The sequence below is a fragment of the Arachis ipaensis genome, chromosome B1, assembly GCF_059453495.1.
Source record: "Arachis ipaensis isolate K30076 ecotype BB chromosome B1, ASM5945349v1, whole genome shotgun sequence".
Lineage (NCBI taxonomy): Eukaryota > Viridiplantae > Streptophyta > Magnoliopsida > Fabales > Fabaceae > Arachis > Arachis ipaensis.
In genome coordinates, this window is record NC_142436.1 from 60,009,819 (window position 1) to 60,019,047 (window position 9,229).

The window sequence follows — 9,229 nt, forward strand, 5'->3', positions numbered from 1 at the left end:
ATCCGTCTCTAATTTTCAAAAATACCTCCCTCTTTTTCAAAATTTCTTTTTAATTAATTAATTGTTTAAATTTAAATTTTAATTTTAATTCTCCTTTAATTTTCGAAAATCATTAACTCTTTTTCAAAATTCAATTTTCGAAAATCCTCTCACCTCTCATCTTCTTCTATTTATTTATTCATCTACTAACACTTCTCTTCATCTCATATCTCTCCTCTCCTCACCCTTCTGTTTGGATTCTCCTTTCTTTTCTCTTCTACTCTTCTTTTCTTCTACTCACAATAAAGGAACCTCTATACTGTGGTAAAAAGGATCCCTATTATTATTTTTCTGTTTCCTTCTCTTTCATATGAGCAGGAGCAAGGACAAGAACATTCTTGTTGAAGCAGACCCTGAACCTGAAAGGACTCTGAAAAGGAAACTAAGAGAAGTTAAAATACAACAATCCAGAGACAACCTTATAGGAATTTTCAAACAGGAAGAGGAGATGGCAGCCAAAAATAATAATAATGCAAGGAGGATGCTTGGTGAATTTACTGCACCTAATTCCAATTTACATGGAAGAAGCATCTCAATTCCTACCATTGGAGCAAACAATTTTGAGCTTAAACCTCAATTAGTTTCTCTGATGCAACAAAACTTCAAGTTTCATGGACTTCCATCTGAAGATCCCTTTCAGTTCTTAACTGAATTCTTGAAGATATGTGACATTGTTAAGACTAATGGAGTAGATCCTGAAGTCTACAGGCTCATGCTTTTCCCGTTTGCTGTAAGAGACAGAGCTAGAATATGGTTGGACTCTCAACCTAAGGATAGCCTGAACTCTTGGGATAAGCTGGTCAAGGCTTTCTTAGCCAAGTTCTTTCCTCCTCAAAAGTTGAGTAAGCTTAGAGTGGATGTTCAAACCTTCAGACAGAAAGAAGGTGAATTCCTCTATGAAGCTTGGGAGAGATACAAGGAACTGACCAAAAAGTGTCCTTCTGACATGCTTTCAGAACGGACCATCCTGGATATATTCTATGATGGTCTATCTGAATTAGCTAAAATGTCATTGGATACTTCTGCAGGTGGATCCATTCACCTAAAGAAAACGCCTGCAGAAGCTCAAGAACTTATTGACATGGTTGCTAACAACCAGTTTATGTACACTTTTGAGAGGAATCCTGTAAGTAATGGGACGCCTCAGAAGAAGGGAGTTCTTGAAATTGATACTCTGAATGCCATATTGGCTCAGAATAAAATATTAACTCAGCAAGTCAATATGATTTCTCAGTCTGAATGGAATGCAAGCTGCATCCAACAGTACTCAAGAGGCATCTTCTGAAGAAGAAGCTTATGATCCTGAGAACCCTGCAATAGCAGAGGTGAATTACATGGGTGAACCATATGGAAACACCTATAACCCCTCATGGAGAAATCATCCAAATCTCTCATGGAAGGATCAACAAAAGCCTCAACAATGCTTTAATAATGGTGGAAGAAACAGGTTTAGCAATAGCAAGCCTTTTCCATCATCCACTCAGCAACAGACAGAGAACTCTGAACAAAATACCTCTAATTTAGCAAACTTAGTCTCTGATCTATCTATGGCCACTGTGAGTTTCATGAATGAAACAAGATCCTCCATTAGAAATTTGGAGGCACAAGTGGGCCAGCTAAGTAAGAAGATCACTGAAACCCCTCTTAGTGCTCTCCCAAGCAATACAGAAGAAAATCCAAAAGGAGAGTGCAAGGCCATTGATATAACCATCATGGCCGAATCCAAGAAGGAAGGGGAGGACGTGAATCCCAAGGAGGAAGACCTCCTGAGATGTCCAGTGATCAATAAGGAGTTTTCCTCTGAGGAACCAAAGGAATCTGAGACTCATCTAGAGACCATAGAGATTCCATTGAACCTCCTTATGCCATTCATGAGCTCTGATGAGTATTTCTCTTCTGAAGAGAATGCAGATGTTACTGAAGAGCAAGTTGCCAAGTTCCTTGGTACAATCATGAAGCTGAATGCCAATTTATTTAGTAAAGAGACTTGGGGAGATGAACCTCCCCTGTTCACCAATGAACTAAATGCATTGGATCAACTGAGATTGCCTCAGAAGAAATAGGATCCTGGAAAGTTCCTAATACCTTGTACCATAGGCACCATGACCTTTGAGAAGGCTCTATGTGACCTGGGGTCAGGAATAAACCTCATGCCACTCTCTGTAATAGAGAAATTGGGAATCTTTGAGGTACAAGCTGCTAAAATCTCATTAGAGATGGCAGACAATTCCAGAAAACAGGCTTATGGACAAGTAAAGGACAGATTGGTAAAGGTTGAAGGCCTTTACATCCCTGCTGATTTCATAATCCTGGATACTGGGAAGGATGAGGATGAATCCATCATTCTTGGAAGACCCTTCCTAGCCACAACAAGAGTTGTGATTGATGTAGACAGAGGTGAACTAGTCCTTCAATTGAATGAGGACTCCCTTGTGTTTAAAACTCAAGGTCATCCTTCTGTAAACATGGAAAAGAGGCACAGTAAGCTTCTCCCAAAACAGAGTCATACAGAGCCCCCACAATCAAACTCTAAGTTTGGTGTTGGGAGGCCACAACCAAACTCTAAGTTTGGTGTTGAACTCCCATATCCAAACTCTAAGTTTGGTGTTGGGAAGTCTCAACAATGCTCTGAACATCTGTGAGGCTCCATGAGAGCCCACTGTCAAGCTATTGACATTAAAGAAGCGCTTGTTGGGAGGCAACCCAATTTTTATTTATCTAATTTTATTTTTATTTTATTGTTCTTTCATGTTTTATTAGGTTCATGATCATGTGGAGTCACAAAATAAATAGAAAAATCAAAAACAGAATCAAAAACAGCAGAAGAAAAATCACACCCTGGAAGAAGGGCTTACTGGCGTTTAAACGCTAGTAAGGAGCATCTGGCTGGCGTTCAATGCCAGAACAGAGCATGGAGCTGGCGCTGAACGCCAGAAACAAGCATGGAGCTGGCGTTCAACGCCAGAAACATGCTACATCTGGGCGTTGAACGCCCAGAACAAGCATCAGTTCGGCGTTTAAACGCCAGAATTGCATGCAAAGGTATTTTACATGCCTAATTGGTGCAGGGATGCAAATCCTTGACACCTCAGGATCTGTGGACCCCACAGGATCCCCACATACCTCCACTCACCTTACCTCCTCATAATCCTATATCACCCTTTCCCAAGAACCCTTCACCACTCACATCCATTACTCCCCTAAAACCATCATACAACCCACCTACACCCACCCACTCAAATTCAAACCATCAACTCACCTCCATATCTTCTTCTTCTTCTACTATTCTTTCTTCTTTTGCTCGAGGGCGAGCAATATTCTAAGTTTGGTGTGGTAAAAGCATAGCTTTTTTTTGTTTTTCCATAACCATTGATGGCACCTAAGGCCAGAGAAACCTCTAGAAAGAAGAAAGGGAAGACAAAAGCTTCCACCTCTGAGTCATAGGAGATGGAGAGATTCATTTCAAGGGTCTATAGCTCAGTGGTAGAACATTTGACTGCAAATCAAGAGATCCCTGAGATACCTCAGGGGATACATTTTCCTCCACACAATTATTGGGAGCAACTAAGGGTGGAACATCAAGATCACTCCATCATCCTTCATGAAATTAGAGAAGATCAAAGAGCAATGAGGGATGAGCAACGAAGACAAGGAAGAGACATAGAAGAGCTCAAGGACATCATTGGTTCCTGATGAGCGGATAATTTATACGCTTTTTGGCATTATTTTTAGTATGTTTTTAGTAGGATCTAGTTACTTTTAGGGATGTTTTTATTAGTTTTTATGTTAAATTCACATTTCTGGACTTTACTATGAGTTTTTGTGTTTTTCTGTGATTTCAAGTATTTTCTGGCTGAAATTGAGGGACTTGAGCAAAAATCAGATTCAGAGGTTGAAGAAGGACTGCTGATGTTGTTGGATTTTGTCCTCCTTGCACTCAAAGTGGATTTTCTGGAGCTACAGAACTCAAAATGGTGCGCGTCCAATTGCGTTGGAAAGTAGACATCCAGGGCTTTCCATCAATATATAATAGTCCATACTTTGGCCGAGTTTAGATGACGCAAAATGGCGTTGAACGCTAGTTCTACGCTGCAGTCTGGAGTTAAACGCCAGAAACACGTCACGAACCAGAGTTGAACGCCAGAAACACGTTACAAACTGGCGTTCAACTCCAAGAATGACCTCTCCACGTATAAACTTCAAGCTCAGACCAAGCACATACCAAGTGGGCCCCGGAAGTGGATTTATGCATCAATTACTTACTTCTGTAAACCCTAGTAACTAGTTTAGTATAAATAGGACTTTTTACTATTGTATTGGGGATCTTCGGATCATCTTATGATTTTTAGTTCATCTTTAGATCATATTGATCACGTTGGGGGCTGGCCTCTCGGCCATGTCTGAACCTTCATCACTTATGTATTTTCAACGGTATAGTTTCTACACTCCATAGATTAAGGTGTGGAGCTCTGCTGTTCCTCAAGAATTAATGCAAAGTACTACTGTTTTTCTATTCAATTCAACTTATTCCGCTTCTAAGATATCCATTCGCACCCAAGAACATGATGAATGTGATGACTATGTGACGCTCATCATCATTCTCACTTATGAACGCGTGCCTGACAAACACTTCCGTTCTACATGCAAACAAGCTAGAATGAATATCTCTTAGATATCTAATACAGGGGACCGAGTCCGAGTTATTAGTATCTTCATGGTATAAGTTAGAACCCATGGATGGCCATTCCTGAGATCCGGAAAGTCTAAACCTTATTTGTGGTATTCCGAGTAGGATCTGGGAAGGGATTGCTGTGACGAACTTCAAACTCGCGAGTGCTGGGCGTAGTGACAGACGCAAAAGGAGGGTGAATCCTATTCTAGTATGATCGAGAACCTCTAGATGATTAGCCATGCCGTGACAGAGCATTTGGACCTTTTTCACAAGAGAGGATGGGATGTAGCCATTGACAACGGTGATGCCCTTACATAAAGCTTGCCATGGAAAGGGGTAACACTGATTGGATGAAGACAGCGGGAAAGCAGAGAGTAAGAGGAACGAAAGCATCTCTATACGCTTATCTGAAATTCTCACCAATGATATACATAAGTATTTCTATCTTTATTTTCTGTTTATCTATTATTATTATTCGAAAACTCCATAACCATTTGATATCCGCCTGACTGAGATTTACAAGATGACCATAGCTTGCTTCATAACAACAATCTCCGTGGGATCGACCCTTACTCACGTAAGGTTTTATTACCTGGACGACCCAGTGCACTTGCTGGTTAGTTGTGCGAAGTTGTGAAGTTATGCTTGGACCATGGTATTGTGCACCAGTTTGTTGGCGCCATTACCAAGGAGAGAATGAACAACAAATTTTACAACCTCAGAGTAACAATTTCGCATACCAGTTCCTCAAGGAGAAAATGCCACCATCACTAAGGTGGACTCATTCCTTGTTCTTAAATTTTCTGTTTTTCGTTTTCTTATGTTAAATATTTATCTATGTTTGTGTCTTTATTACATGATCATTAGTGTCTATGCCTTAAAGTAGTGAATATGAATCCATCACCTCTCTTAAATGAAAAATGTTTTAAAAACAAAAGAACAAGAAGTACATGATTTCAAATTCATCCTTGAAACTAGTTTAATTATTTTGATGTGGTGACAATACTTTTTGTTTTCTGAATGAATGCTTGAACAGTGCATATGTCTTTTGAAGTTGTTGTTTAAGAATGTTAAATATGTTGGCTCTTGAAAGAATGATGACAAGGAGACATGTTATTTGAAAATCTAAAAAATCATAAAAATGATTCTTGAAGCAAGAAAAAGCAGTGAATACAAAAGCTTACAGAAAAAAAAATGGCGAAAAAAAATAGAAAAAGAAAAAGCAAGCAGAAAAAGCCAAAAGCTCTTAAAACCAAAAGGCAAGAGCAAAAAGCCAATAACCCTTAAAACCAAAAGGCAAGGTAAGTAAAAAGGATCCCAAGGCTTTGAGCATCAGTGGATAGGACGGCCTAAAGGAATAAAATCCTGGCCTAAGCGGCTAAACCAAGCTGTCCCTAACCATGTGCTTGTGGCGTGAAGGTGTCAAGTGAAAACTTGAGACTGAGCGGTTAAAGTCAAGGTCCAAAGCAAAATAAGAGTGTGCTTAAGAACCTTGGACACCTCTAATTGGGGACTTTAGCAAAGCTAAGTCACAATCTGAAAAGGTTCACCCAGCTATGTGTTTGTGGCATTTATGTATCCGGTGGTAATACTGGAAAACAAAGTGCTTTGGGCCACGGCCAAGACTCATAAAGTAGCTGTGTTCAAGAATCAACATACTGAACTAGGAGAATCAATAACACTATCTGAACTCTGAGTTCCTATAGATGCCAATCATTCTGAACCTCAATGGATAAAGTGAGATGCCAAAACTATTCAAGAGGCAAAAAGCTACAAGTCCCGCTCATCTGATTGGAGCTATGTTTCATTGATAATTTGGAATTTATAGTATATTCTCTTCTTTTTATCCTATTTGATTTTCAGTTGCTTGGGGACAAGCAACAATTTAAGTTTGGTGTTGTGATGAGCGGATAATTTATACGCTTTTTGGCATTATTTTTAGTATGTTTTTAATAGGATCTAGTTACTTTTAGGGATGTTTTTATTAGTTTTTATGTTAAATTCATATTTCTGGACTTTACTATGAGTTTGTGTGTTTTTCTGTGATTTCAGGTATTTTCTGGCTGAAATTGAGGGACTTAAGCAAAAATCAGATTCAGAGGTTGAAGAAGGACTGCTGATGTTGTTGGATTCTGACCTCCCTGCACTCAAAGTGGATTTCTTGGAACTACAAAACTCAAAATGGCGCTCTTCTAATTGCGTTGGAAAGTAGACATCCAGGGCTTTCCAGAAATATATAATAGTCCATACTTTGGCCGAGTTTAGACGACAAAAAATGTCGTTGAACGCCAGTTCTACGCTGCAGTCTGGAGTTAAACGCCAGAAACACGTCACGAACCAGAGTTGAACGCCAGAAACACGTTACAAACTGGCGTTCAACTCCAAGAATGACCTCTCCACGTGTAAACTTCAAGCTCAGCCCAAGCACATACCAAGTGGGCCTCGGAAGTGGATTTATGCATCAATTACTTACTTCTGTAAACCCTAGTAACTAGTTTAGTATAAATAGGACTTTTTACTATTGTATTGGGGATCTTCGGATCATCTTATGATTTTTAGTTCATCTTTAGATCATATTGATCACGTTGGGGGCTGGCCTCTCGGCCATGCCTGAACCTTCATCACTTATGTATTTTCAACGGTATAGTTTCTACACTCCATAGATTAAGGTGTGGAGCTCTGCTGTTCCTCAAGAATTAATGCAAAGTACTACTGTTTTTCTATTCAATTCAACTTATTCCGCTTCTAAGATATCCATTCGCACCCAAGAACATGATGAATGTGATGATTATGTGACGCTCATCATCATTCTCACTTATGAACGCATGCCTGACAAACACTTCTGTTCTACATGCAAACAAGCTAGAATGAATATCTCTTAGATATCTAATACAGGGGACCGAGTCCGAGTTATTAGTATCTTCGTGGTATAAGTTAGAACCCATGGATGGCCATTCCTGAGATCCGGAAAGTCTAAACCTTGTCTGTGGTATTCCGAGTAGAATCTGGGAAGGGATGGCTGTGACGAACTTCAAACTCGCGAGTGCTGGGCGTAGTGACAGACGCAAAAGGAGGGTGAATCCTATTCCAGTATGATCGAGAACCTCTATATGTTTAGCCATGCCGTGACAGAGCATTTGGACCTTTTTGACAAGAGAGGATGGGATGTAGCCATTGACAACGGTGATGCCCTTACATAAAGCTTGCAATGGAAAGGGGTAAGACTGATTGGATGAAGACAGCGGGAAAGCAGAGAGTCAGAGGAACGAAAGCATCTCTATACGCTTATCTGAAATTCTCACCAATGATATACATAAGTATTTCTATCTTTATTTTCTGTTTATCTATTTTTATTATTCGAAAACTCCATAACCATTTGATATCCGCCTGGCTGAGATTTACAAGATGACCATAGCTTGCTTCATACCAACAATCTCCGTGGGATCGACCCTTACTCACGTAAGGTTTTATTACTTGGACGACCCAGTGCACTTACTGGTTAGTTGTGCGAAGTTGTGAAGTTATACTTGGACCATGGTATTGTGCACCAGTTTGTTGGCGCCATTACCAGGGAGAGAACGAACAACAAATTTTACAACCTCAGAGTAACAATTTCGCATACCAGTTCCTCAAGGAGAAAACACCACCATCACTAAGGTGGACTCATTCCTTGTTCTTAAATTTTCTGTTTTTCATTTTCTTATGTTAAATGTTTATCTATGTTTATGTCTTTATTACATGATCATTAGTGTCTATGCCTTAAAGTAGTGAATATGAATCCATCACCTCTCTTAAATGAAAAATGTTTTAAAAACAAAAGAACAAGAAGTACATGATTTCAAATTCATCCTTGAAACTACTTTCATTATTTTGATGTGGTGACAATACTTTTTGTTTTCTGAATGAATGCTTAAACAGTGCATATGTCTTTTGAAGTTGTTGTTTAAGAATGTTAAATATGTTGGCTCTTGAAAGAATGATGACAAGGAGACATGTTATTTGATAATCTGAAAAATCATAAAAATGATTCTTGAAGCAAGAAAAAGCAGTGAATACAAAAGCTTACAGGAAAAAAATGGCGAAAAAAAAATAGAAAAAGAAAAAGCAAGCAGAAAAATCCAAAAGCTCTTAAAACCAAAAGGCAAGAGCAAAAAGCCAATAACCCTTAAAACCAAAAGGCAAGGATAAGTAAAAAGGATCCCAAGGCTTTGAGCATCAGAGGATAGGAGGGCCTAAAGGAATAAAATCCTGGCCTAAGCGGCTAAACCAAGCTGTCCCTAACCATGTGCTTGTGGCATGAAGGTGTCAAGTGAAAACTTGAGACTGAGCGGTTAAAGTCAAGGTCCAAAGCAAAAGAAGAGTGTGCTTAAGAACTTTGGACACCTCTAATTGGGGACTTTAGCAAAGCTAAGTCACAATCTAAAAAGGTTCACCCAGTTATGTGTCTGTGGCATTTATGTATCCGGTGGTAATACTGGAAAACAAAGTGCTTTGGGCCACGGTCAAGACTCATAAAGT

General features: G+C 39.4%; 1 non-coding gene across 1 annotated transcript; it reads right to left on the reverse strand.

The window, feature by feature from the left end:
• Positions 1-883: 883 nt before the first annotated feature.
• Positions 884-991, reverse strand: LOC148576740 (small nucleolar RNA R71). The gene has a single exon (XR_015904453.1). It is a non-coding gene; the product is annotated as a small nucleolar RNA R71 (small nucleolar RNA).
• Positions 992-9,229: the final 8,238 nt, after the last annotated feature.